Source organism: Mus musculus, chromosome 7 (genome assembly GCF_000001635.26).
Source record: "Mus musculus strain C57BL/6J chromosome 7, GRCm38.p6 C57BL/6J".
Classification (NCBI taxonomy): Eukaryota; Metazoa; Chordata; class Mammalia; order Rodentia; family Muridae; genus Mus; species Mus musculus.
In genome coordinates, this window is record NC_000073.6 from 99,781,665 (window position 1) to 99,793,228 (window position 11,564).

An 11,564-nucleotide genomic window follows, 5' to 3' on the forward strand; every position below is an offset into this window, starting at 1 on the left:
CAGACGACTCAAAATAAAGAATGGCCAGAATTAAGAATCGGTGATAAAAGTGACAGTGATGAGTAGCATTTAAATACAGAACCTAGGCTGAAGCATTCTGGGAATTATAACTACGGAACAAAAATTAATGTTCTGAACTTTGACAAAGTAAAATTAATGATACAACTAATATCGTTCAGGATCAAAGAACAAGTATACAAAGTCAATATCCTTTAAAATGAAAACGAGAAATTAGAAAGTAACAGCTTCTATTTATTAATGTTTTCCAGTCCTTTTTTCCTTTATTAACCCTTGTGCTTCATTTAGTAGTTAACGTCTCTTGAGCAAAAGACACATTTATCTTTATTGGCTTTTAGGTTAGCAGACAAAATAAGGATGAAACTGTCCTTTATGCTCATTTGTTCCCCTCCCCCACAGCCACTGTCCTGCCTCCTCCTCTTCAGCTGGTTCCTCTTCTCCTAGTTAGTGCTCCACCCCCTTCTGCTTTCTGATCACATGGAACCTTGGGACCTCTTTCTGCCTTCTGTTTTCTTTTTCAGTTTCACGACCTAAAGAATGCACATATAAACATGTGTGCATATGCACATACACAAACACAAACAGAAAGAAAGAATGAATGAATGAATGAATGAATGAATGAAAGAGAGAGAGAGAGAGAGAACACACCATGTGCAGTATGTGTCTCTCTGAGTCTGCCTTGTTTCACTTAGCACAGTGACCTTTCAATTGAAGATGTCCCTGAAACAGGCCATGACTTCGTTTCTTTGTACGGCTGCATAAAATATAAGCACCTCCTTTTCTCCACCCACTCATCTGTTAATGGACATTCACCTAGTTCCAATTCCTGACTATTGTAAATACCACAGCTATAATGAAAATTACAAGCATCTCTTATGAGTTCTGTGAGTACATACCCCAGAGTACCATAACTGGGTCAGAGTCATTGCAGTTGCTGCTTTTCTAGGACCATCCATACTAATGTACATGGTTGCTATATGAATTTGCATCACAACTATCATTGATTAAGAGGCTCTCTCTCCCTATATCCTTACCAGTCCTTGTTAATATTTTAAGACTGATTTTTATTATTTTTAATTATGTGTAGGTGCATATATCTGTCTATGGGTGTGTACATGTATGTGGAAGTACCCCCAGTGGCCAGAGCCATCTCTCCGGTGCCCTTGGCCACTGAGCCATCTCTCCAGTCCCATTCCGGCTGAGTTGATTTTCTCAACTCAGTTTTACTTTGCATTTCCCTGATAGCTAAGACTGTTGAATACTTTTTGAAGTATTTACTAGCTATTTCTATTTCTTCCTTTGATATCTATTCAATTCACAGACAATCCACCGACTGAGTGGTTCAGCTTTTTGGTAATTTTTGCAATTTTTTATATGTCCTGGATATTAACCCACTGTCTTATTTAGAGTTGGTAAAGATATCTTCCCCCTTCTGTAAACTGTTTCAACCCAAACCAAAGTACAAAAGGATTATAAGACAACAGTGTGAACTATGACACATCAGTGAACTAGATTAACAAGATAAAATGAAAATTTTCTATAAACACCCAGGAGAGTCCAGAAAAAGGGGAAAATATCAAGTGTAAGCAAAGAGGCTGGATGGAAAAAGCTTACAACCAATAAAAGTCCAGAGCCGAGGATGTGCTTGGTGTGTCCTGTGACTTACAGAATAATTAACATTATTCTCAAGGATGTTAAGGGGGGAAAAGAGGGAGGAACACCATGGAAGTCATTAGATGAATTCAGCATCAGCATCATAGCAGAGCCCAGGCAAAGACATCAAAAGAAAGCTAACACCCATCCATCAATACCCTCTGTGATATAAATGCAAAACTTCTCGGTAAACGCTATCCAATTGAATCCATTTTCAAATCGTAATACACTGTGACCACATGAAATTTACCACAGACCGGAAGAGTGTCTGAATACATTAGAGTCTATATAAGGCAGCACAGAATGACGGGCGTGGGAGGATCACATGATCACCTTAATTGATGCAGTGAAAACATTTGACAAAATTCAATAGCCTTTCAAGGCTCAGAAAGCTAGGAAGAAATGGAATCTTCCTCTGAATGGGAATATGCACTCATGAGGAACGTACAGTAAGTGACCTCATTGCTGCAGGTTTGAAAGCCTTTCTTTCCTCCTAAAGCAAGAAGGAGAACACGAACAAGACAAGGTCTCCCTCTTTTGTCTCTTCAACATTGTTCTCAAAATCCTTGGTTGGTTGGTTAGTGGTTGTGGTTGTTTTTTGGTTTGGTTTAGTTTGGTCAACTTGACACAAGCTAGTTATCTGGTCAGGGGACCTCAGTTAAGAAAAATGCCTCCATCAGATTGGCCTGTGGGCAAGTCTATAGGACGTTTTCTTGGTTAACGATTGATGTGGGAGGGCCCAGATCACTGTGGGTGTTGCCATCCCTGGGCAGGTAGGCCTGGATGCTATGAGAAACCAGGCTGAGAGAGCCTTGAGGAGCAAGCCAGTAAGCAGCATTCTTCCATGGCCTTTGCATCAGCTCCTGCCTTCAGGCTCCTGACACAAAGGATCTTGAAAAAGAACCAGCCTAAGAATTCCCACTTCCCAATTTTAGAATGCACTGTGAGAGAACAGTGGTGCGAGGGGCCACAGAGACAGACATAGACCACTGGGCTAGCCCTGACATTCGGGAACTGAGCTACACATTTATCGGGGCACCAAGACCAATCACTGAAGAAAAATGTGCGGAGACAACTGGATAATCTTACACAAAAAAGATGAGTTTGGAGGGCTGGGAAGATGGTTCCATTGGCCCAGTGCCTGTAGTTTTTGATGAGAACCTAAGTTGTATCCCAGAACCCACAGAAAAATATCTTGGCACAACACCACGTGTCTGTAATCCCTGTACTGGGGAAGCAGAGATAGGAGGACCTCTGGGGCTGGCCAGCCAACCAGTCCAGCTCAATTGACAAGTTCCTGGTTTGGTGAGAGACTCTGTCTCAAAAAATAAGGTGGATAGTGATGAGAAAAATACCAAGGTTGACCTCTGACCTCCACATACAGCCACACATAAAGAATAAATTTGGATCCTTGTACATTACACACAAAATGTATATAGTATGCATAAAAGTATAATATAAATAGGTATAATATTTAAAATATAATATAGGTATTATATTTTAAATATTATACCTAATATTTAAATATTATTTTATAATATTATTTATAATATTTAAAATATAACATATACACCACATAGAAAAATAAAGCTCAAATAGATCGAAGATCCAATGTGTAAAGTAAAACCATTCAGCTCTTAGCTGGAAAACAAGTGCGTTCTGATAACCTAGGATCGTCTCTTAGATATGGAACTAAAATAACAAATGAAGGTAAATACAAAGGAAAACTTAATATTGTTAAGATGACAATACTGTCATCAGAATTTTACAATATTGTGCTTCAAAAGTCACTGTGTGGAAAGTGGAAGATGGAGCACTTAATGCTCCACCAGAGGACCAGTGTGGGGTCAGGCAGCTCACACGCAACTCCAGCCACAAGGACTTAACACATTCTGCTGACCTACATGGGCACTTGCACACATGTGCGTGCACGCACACACACACACACACACACACACACACACCGTAAATATAATTAGTTAATTAAAATGACAACACACAAAATGAAGGAAGTACTAAAACCGTGAGAACAATTCCCACAGTTAAGTAACAGAGACTGATCTAACAATGTCTAAATGGGTAAGGAACCTGATTGTGTATTTCTCCAGAGAAAATACACAACAGCCAATAAGCACTTGAAATGATGCTTGATATCATTAATCATTAGGAAAATGCACAGCAAGAATACGAGACACCACTTCACACTCACCAGAACCTCTGTAGTTAATGACAGAATGTGCTGGGAGACCAAGCAAGGAGGGCAGATACAAGTTCCCCACCAGTGTAGGCTACGTGATGATGAGTTCTAGGGAAGCCTGAACTACAGCCTATTTTGGTGAGGATGTAAAGAAATGGAACCCTCCTACATCACTGATGGGTACGTAGAAGGCACAGTCATAACCAGAAACCACATAATGCTTCCTTAGTAAGTTAAATCCAGCAATGCACCCTGGGTAAATTCCCAGAATAGTGACCACAGGTGCTCACTGTACACTGGGGCTGGGGAGACAGCGAAGGTTAGAAAGTGCTTGTCTCACAGCACAAGGGCCTGAGTTTGATTCTGAGGACCCACAGAAATATACCAGCTACAGTAGTTTATGCTCATTCCAGTGCTGGGGAGACCCAGGCAGGAGGATCCCTTGGGCTCGTTGTTCAGCCAGTACAGCTCCAAGCCAATGAGAAAGCTAGTCTCAAAGGAGGTGGATGGCATTCCTGAGTATGACATCAGAGGCCATCCTCTGCCCACTTCTCACACGCATACATGCTTGCACATGAACACACACACCAATAAAAATGTGTGCATCAAATGTTTATGAGAACACCATTCAAAATAGCCAAAAGAAACCACCAAAATGACAAATCACTAAATGATATAAAGATAAAAATGTGAAGTCTGTGCACCCTGGAATATCACTCCACTATGAGAAGGAATGGAATTCTTATATGTGACATCACGTGGAGAACCCTTGAATGGATTTGTGAAATAATCCAGATATGAAAGGACAAGCATTGCATAAATATATATAGGAAGCTTCTAAAACTGGCCAATTCATGAGACATAATATAGATTAGGAATTATCACAGGCATGAGAGGAGGAGAGATGACAGGGAGTTGTGATTTACTGGCTAATAATTTCTGTTTGTAGTCATGAGACTTCTGGAAATAGTGGTCATGGTTGCACCACATGTCAGTGTAGTTAATGCTGTAGAATCAAATACTTAAAATGATTAAATCTGGGGCTGGAGAGCTGGCTCGGTGGTCAAAAGTACTTCCTGTTCTCCCAGAAGTCTGTGGTTCAAATCTCAACACCCATGCTAGGCAGCTCACAGCCACCTGTAAGTGCCCCCTCCATGGGATCCAACGCCCCCTTCTGGCCTCTGAGAGCCCCCACATATTCAGACATACCTACACAGAGACACACACATACACATAAATAATAATAAAATCTTTTTTTAAATTATTAAAGTGGCTACTGTTGTATCTAGGTTTAAAAATGAACCATGTAAGCCATGATGGCGGTGCACGCCTGTAAGCCTGGTGCTTGGGAGGGCTGGGGAAGGAGGCAAGAGAGTTCAATACCACTCCTCCTCAGCCATCTAGTGATGTGAGGCCAGTGTGGGCTGTGTGAGATGCTACTTCAAAAACAGATTTTGACAATGTAATATACAAAAGGCCTGTCCTGAATTGTATACTTTAGATGAGTGAGTTGTGTGGTGGGTGATTATGTGTCAGTATAACTGCTTTAAAAAAAACGGAAGTGGAGTATTACATTTATTCAAATAAATGAACAGCATGAAAGAATCCAGATGCATTCTGGTAAGTGATTCAAGCAGGACACAAAAGACATGTCACATGGTGTCATTCACATGAGATACCCAGGGTTGATAAAATAAAGAGCCGGGCTAGTCACCATTGCCTGGAGCTGAGGGGAGGTGAGGGGGAGGGGGTGACTGTTAATGGATGCAGAAAGTCTCTGGTGGGGAACATAAAAAGGTTCTAAAAGTAATTCTGGGCCTGGAGAGATGGTTTGGCTGCTAAAGGCACAGCCTGCTCTTGCAGAGGATCCTAGGTGGGTTCCCAGCTCTCACACGGAGACTCAAAACCTCCTGAAAAATTCCAGGAGACCCATCCAGTGCCCTTTTGGACTCCACAGGCAACTCCATTCACACAGGCACACACACCTCACCCCAGCAAACGCATAGGCTAGCAACTAAAATATATATTAAAAATATAAAGGCTCATTTGACAATGGCTATACAATTCCATGAATATATTAAAAACTAAATTCATACTTCCAATGATGAATCAGGTGACTGTACATGAATTCTAGCTCAGTATAGCTGTTTATTAAGGTAAGGTTATGGGAAGGCCCAGCCTAGGGCTTAGTCCCTAGCTAGTGTTTGATACAATCCAGTTACCATGGAGATGAGGGTGATTCTAAGATGATGACATGTACTTCACACAGGGCAACTCTTAAAGCATGGAAAACATCCCAGGTGCTCTTGGCAGCCACGTGTTTGCTGGGGCTAGTGCGCCCATCTCCAGAGACCCAGGCTCACTGAGGACAGAAGGACCTGACTCCAGCATGGGCACCAATGTTTACCTCCCTGCTGTCTGGCTCCCAAGCTCCCTGCTGCTTTAATTGGCCCCTGAAAGGGAAAGATGTCTCATTGACAGGCCCTAATGAATCCCTAGGAATATGGGTCCTTGCATTCTCCACTCCCCAGTTGCTAGTTCCAGACAAGCAAAGAATTTTTCAGGCTCCCGGAGGAAAGCTAGGCCTTGAGAGACAGCCACATGTGTGGTCTGAGCTGACTGGTAATTAGACCCAAGAGAGCCTGCCTCATGATGGCAGACTCTATGCTTCGTGCATGGTGCACTAAGGAAGAGTGGCATAGAGTCACTTCCTCAGCTCCTGTGGGAGAGTTCTGGCCCACACCTTCCTTCTTGCCCAAAGGCATCTCTGTTCAATCCCTGCTCTTTGGCTTATGGCTCTGAGGCACAGACTGGGCCACTGCCCACTCCTTGAGATTCTGAGCTCACAAGGACCAACTCATATACCTCTTCTCACCCTTCAAGGCCCAAGACAGACACGTCTCTATGACATCCTAGCCAAGTGTGAAGCCATTGCACTGCCTGAGCACCTCTGCTTTACGGCTCCTGGCACTGCAGGCCTGGAACAGAGCTGGCCACACATGCTTCCTGCTTCCAGGTAGACCACAGAAGCACAGAAGCTGGACGTGAGGAGAGAAAGCCTCAGGCTCCATTTGGTCCTCGCTATCCTTCCTCCTCAGTCGTGACATGCTGCCAGAAGCTGTTCCTTTAAAACTGGTGCCTGAAGTCAAATACTAATAAAATGACAAAGCCAAACATCTGTTTTTCTTGACTCCAGGACTCCTCCGGGCCTTCACTGTGCTAACTGAAGCTGCCCATCTGTTAGAGGCGGGGGTGGGGGGTGGGGTCTTAAGAAGCTGGAGGGATGGCTCAGCAGTTAAGAGCATGTGTTGCTCTTCCAAATGACCTCAGTTTGACTCCCAGCACCCATGTGAGGCAATTCACAGCTACCTGTAACACCAGCTCCAGGGAATCCAAACCCCTTGCCTGCAGACATCTGAACTCAAGTGCACACCCATGCACACATGAACACACACACACACACACACACACACACACACACACACACACACACACCTAATGCAAAGCTTTTAAAGAGGAAGGTCCTTAACTATTAGCTACAGAATCTTTCCCCCCCTCTTAAAATCTTATGGGACCAGGATAACGTGAAATCACTGGAAAATTCTGACCTAGAGATGAATGGGGCAGGGGAACCAAACTGAACTCAAGGCCAGTAAAATAATTAAACGTTTAGATGAAACTATAAACACTATCAGAAAATGAAATAAAAGGAAAATGTCAGCAGTATCTTTGGACCTCCAAGCCTGGAACTGAGCCTGGCCCACGGTGATGTAAAGATTGGTGAAATGAATGGAGGGTTTCTGATATCACAACGCACATGCTAGGCTGGCTGTGCCTCCATCTTGACCGCACGAGGCCCACGTAGGAAGCTAACCCAAGGCAACTGATAACTCTATGGGCCACTTCATAGAGGTCAGTCAGTGAGGCCAACAGAAGGGAAGGAAAGACAACACAGCGTCAGATATACAAGACTTTACAAAACATGCCAAGAGGGATGGAGAGATGGCTCAGCAGGTAAGACTGCTCTTCCAGAGGTCCTGAGTTCAAATCCCAGCAACCACATGGTGGTTCACAAACATCTATAACAAGATCAGATTCTCTCTTCTGGTGTCTGAAGACAGTTACAGTGTACCTACATATAATAAATAAAATAAATCTTAAAAGAGAGAGAGATGCCAAGAGCCTGGTGTGGTGGCGTATACATTTATTCCCAGCTTTCAGGAGGCAGAGACAGGTGGATCTCTATGAGTTCAAGGCCAGCCTGGTCTCTGTAGGAAGTTCCAGGACAACCAGGGCTCCTAGTGAGACCATCTCAAAATTTAAAAAATGCCATGGAGCTTGGCTGAGGGCTGAGGAAGGACAGAGGAAAGGTGCAAGGATGCAGCTTTCATGGGTATGTCTGGCCTCTGGGTTTGGTTGGTTGGTTGGTTGGTTGGTTTTTGATTTTGGGTTTTTGTTGTTGTTGTTGTTGTTGAGACAGCCTCATGTAGCCCTCAAACATACAAAATGTATACCAAGGGTGACTTTGAACATCCTGTCTCCAGCAGCGTATGCATGGGCAGCACATCCAGCCCACGATGCATGTTTCCCGTCACTCCGGCTAGCATATGGACAGCAATGAGCAGAAACGGGGTCACTATGACGGTCTACAAGAGAGAAAGTACTGAGACGGCCAGCAGCTCTCACTGGAATGCAAGAGGGGGTGTGGAACACACTCAAACAAAGCACAGAGCCTGGCACTTGGGCGTGGGAACACTAATTGCTCATAGATGCAAACCTTACAGATGGAGCAACTGAGACCTGGAGGCTTCAGGGGCCTGCCCATGGTCTCACACAAAGAAAAGACTGGTCCACAACTTAACTCCCAGGCCCAGAACCCTTGCCATCTGACACAAGAAATAGACATAAAACTGGAGGTTTTACAAAGCACTGGATACCAAACCTGGGTGTTTGGACCATTTCCACAGCAACTGAGAGCCATGGCAGAGTGTTGCTATTTGGACTGCATATCTTTGCCTTCTCCTTCAGGACTTTTTCCAGTGCTGTTGCTAAAATGCACAGTCTATCTTCTTCTAGGCCAACCCAACTCTCTTGGTCTTCATGGAGAATAAGCCATTTTCTCCTCCTTGCAAGCAAAAAGCACACAGCCCAGAGAGGTAAAGAGACATGTCTAGAGCCACACAATTAGTACCTCAGATTTCGCTTAATCTCAGAACTATTCTCCTATACCCTGATTAAGAAATATAGAAGGCTGATGTCATGGCCTAGAAGAGAACAGCTGGTCCAAAGTGAGCCCAAGAGACGATAAAGCAAGACCTTGAACCTAGGTGAGCTCCCAGAGGCCTTTGCAGCATTCGGCTAGCTGCCTGTCCTCCGTAGCTGCACTCCTGAGAGAGAGAAAGACAGTGTCCCGACTCCCTCCTTCAGCATCACTGTGTCCCCATCTGTCTTGTCAGGGACCAATGCCGGGACATCTCCAGGCTGCCTTCAATTATGAGGCAATAAATATGAGATGTGCTGCTCGGTGAGCAGCCGCTTGGGCCGCCAGCCCCGCCTCCACCCTCACCAGCCTCTGCACCAGGAAGATTGGATTTTGTATTGTTCATTTTTTATCTCTCATTTTGTCGGATGGGGAGACACAGGCCATGGGGAGTGGATAATTTGATCCTCTCTCCACTTTACCAGTGCAGCATGGGAAGATGGGAAGTGTGATGTCCTCAGGGTGCTCCCACGCTGACGAGCACCTCCACCTCCTGTGTACCTACCCTGTGAGCATGCAGCTGTAGCGCAAGGGTCCTGCCCAGGGAGATGGCGACCTGAGTTCCAGCTTTGATGCTGCTGTTGGCCCACTTCAAGATGCTGGATCAAAACCCTGAGCCTGCAGGCAGGGGGACCCAAAAAAACATGACCTGTTCCAGCCCTCTTGGAGCTGTGGTTTACATCAAGTAAGCAGACAGCTCCTCTGTTGGGCACAGACATTGGTACTGGGTATGAAGGATACAGATTTGCCGGGAGGGATGAGAATAAGAGAACAGTACACATGGCAAACGCAGACAACGTGGCTGTGCTTGACTAACACAGCCAGAGGGAGGAAAGCCACCGAAATGCTCTTAGAGTCCTGAGAGTATGGTTGAGACATGGGGCACACAGAAAGGGAGGGGCAGTTTTAAGCAGAAGGGGTCCCCACCAGGTTTGAGTTTTAGAATATACTCTCTGGCTACCCAGAAAGCTGGTTTGGCAGTGAAACCAGAGAGGGAAGGTGAAAACTTCAATGAGGAAGCTGGTGTAATGGTCCAGGAGAGAGGACTTTGTCCTAGAGTAGGGCAAAAAAAGACAGTGGATCAATAAATACTATTACTTGGGGCTGAAGAGATGGCTTATGTGTGAGGAGAATGTACTGTTCTTACAGAAACTAGAGTTCTATTCCCAGCACCCAAGTCCCAGCTCCCTGTAACTCTACTTGCAGGGGAACTGATGCCCTCTTCTGGCCTCTTCTGGACATCTGCATGCACATGCAAGTAAATATGCACAGGCACGAGTGCGCACATGCACACACACACGCACGCACACACACTCACACACTCACAATTGAAAGTAATAAAAACAAGTCTTTTTAAAAAGAGAGATACTATTGTCATCACCAGCCTAATGAATGTTGTCATCAAATTTCATTAGAATGGGGATAGTGCTAGATATTAATAGTTTCTAACCCAACAATTCTTCAAGTAGATCATCACCCCCATTTTGTAAAGAAATGACTCAAGACTTGCTCAAAGATACACAGCCAATAAGTGACAGAGGAAAGACAGCAACAGACCCATACAGGCTCAATGCCCACACCCATCCTTTCCAGGTTTCTCCACCGCATTCTGCTTCCTGGGAAGGAAAGCCACTTTCTAGGGCCTAAGAAGGCAAAGTTTTTCATTGCTTGATATGGAAAACAAAGAACAGAGGAAGAAAGAATGGTATGAAGTCTGCTGACAGTGGGCATGTGGGTGGTGAGTGGATAGAGAACGCAGGAAAGTCAGAAGCTGTGAAAGGAGACACTGAGTATGGTCTTGACCAATAGAAACAGATGACAGATGGGATTTGTTGGTCAGTGACAATTGCAGATATCTGAGTTGGTGAGGTCATTAGAGGGAGCACTTACAGCAGTGGAAGATCAAGTCTGAGCACTCCAACTCTCAGAGGGGGAACTACATGAAGCCATCTGACAGAGACCATGATCAGTAAGGTGGAAACTAAACTCTGTCAGGACCAGCAAACAAAAGTAAAGCAGAGACACTCCAGCAACCATGGGGACCCTGTTCAAGTGGCCTTTATGAGCATCATGTCATCCAAACAGTTGAAAGGGTCTGTAACACCTACTCACAGACTTGAATTATCTTGTGCACTAGACATGGGGCAAGTCTTTTGGCCCTGACAAAGGGTGACTCCTACCCTACTCTTTCCAGAAACTGAATGGTCAGATTAAGAAGGCCAAGAGCAAAGCCAGGTACAATGATACACACCTTTGATCCTAGTATTCAGGAAGCAAGAAGATCTCTGTAATTTAGAGTCACTTTGGTCTGCATAGTGAATTTCAGGCCAGCCAGAAGTACATAGTGAGATCTTGTCTGAAAAGGGGGTGGGGGGACAATTGCAGAAAGAAGAAAAATGAATGAGAATGCATGAAGATTACTAGAAAGGTATAACA

At 44.4% G+C, this 11,564-nt stretch overlaps 1 annotated feature.

Annotated features, from left to right (window-relative positions):
- Window positions 6,041–6,821: an enhancer, noted in NCBI's record as "Ikaria enhancer fragment used in the GFP reporter construct". NCBI's record gives its function as "activates a minimal E1b promoter by reporter assays in transgenic zebrafish olfactory sensory neurons" and the evidence as "EXISTENCE:transgenic organism evidence [ECO:0001131][PMID:25417106]".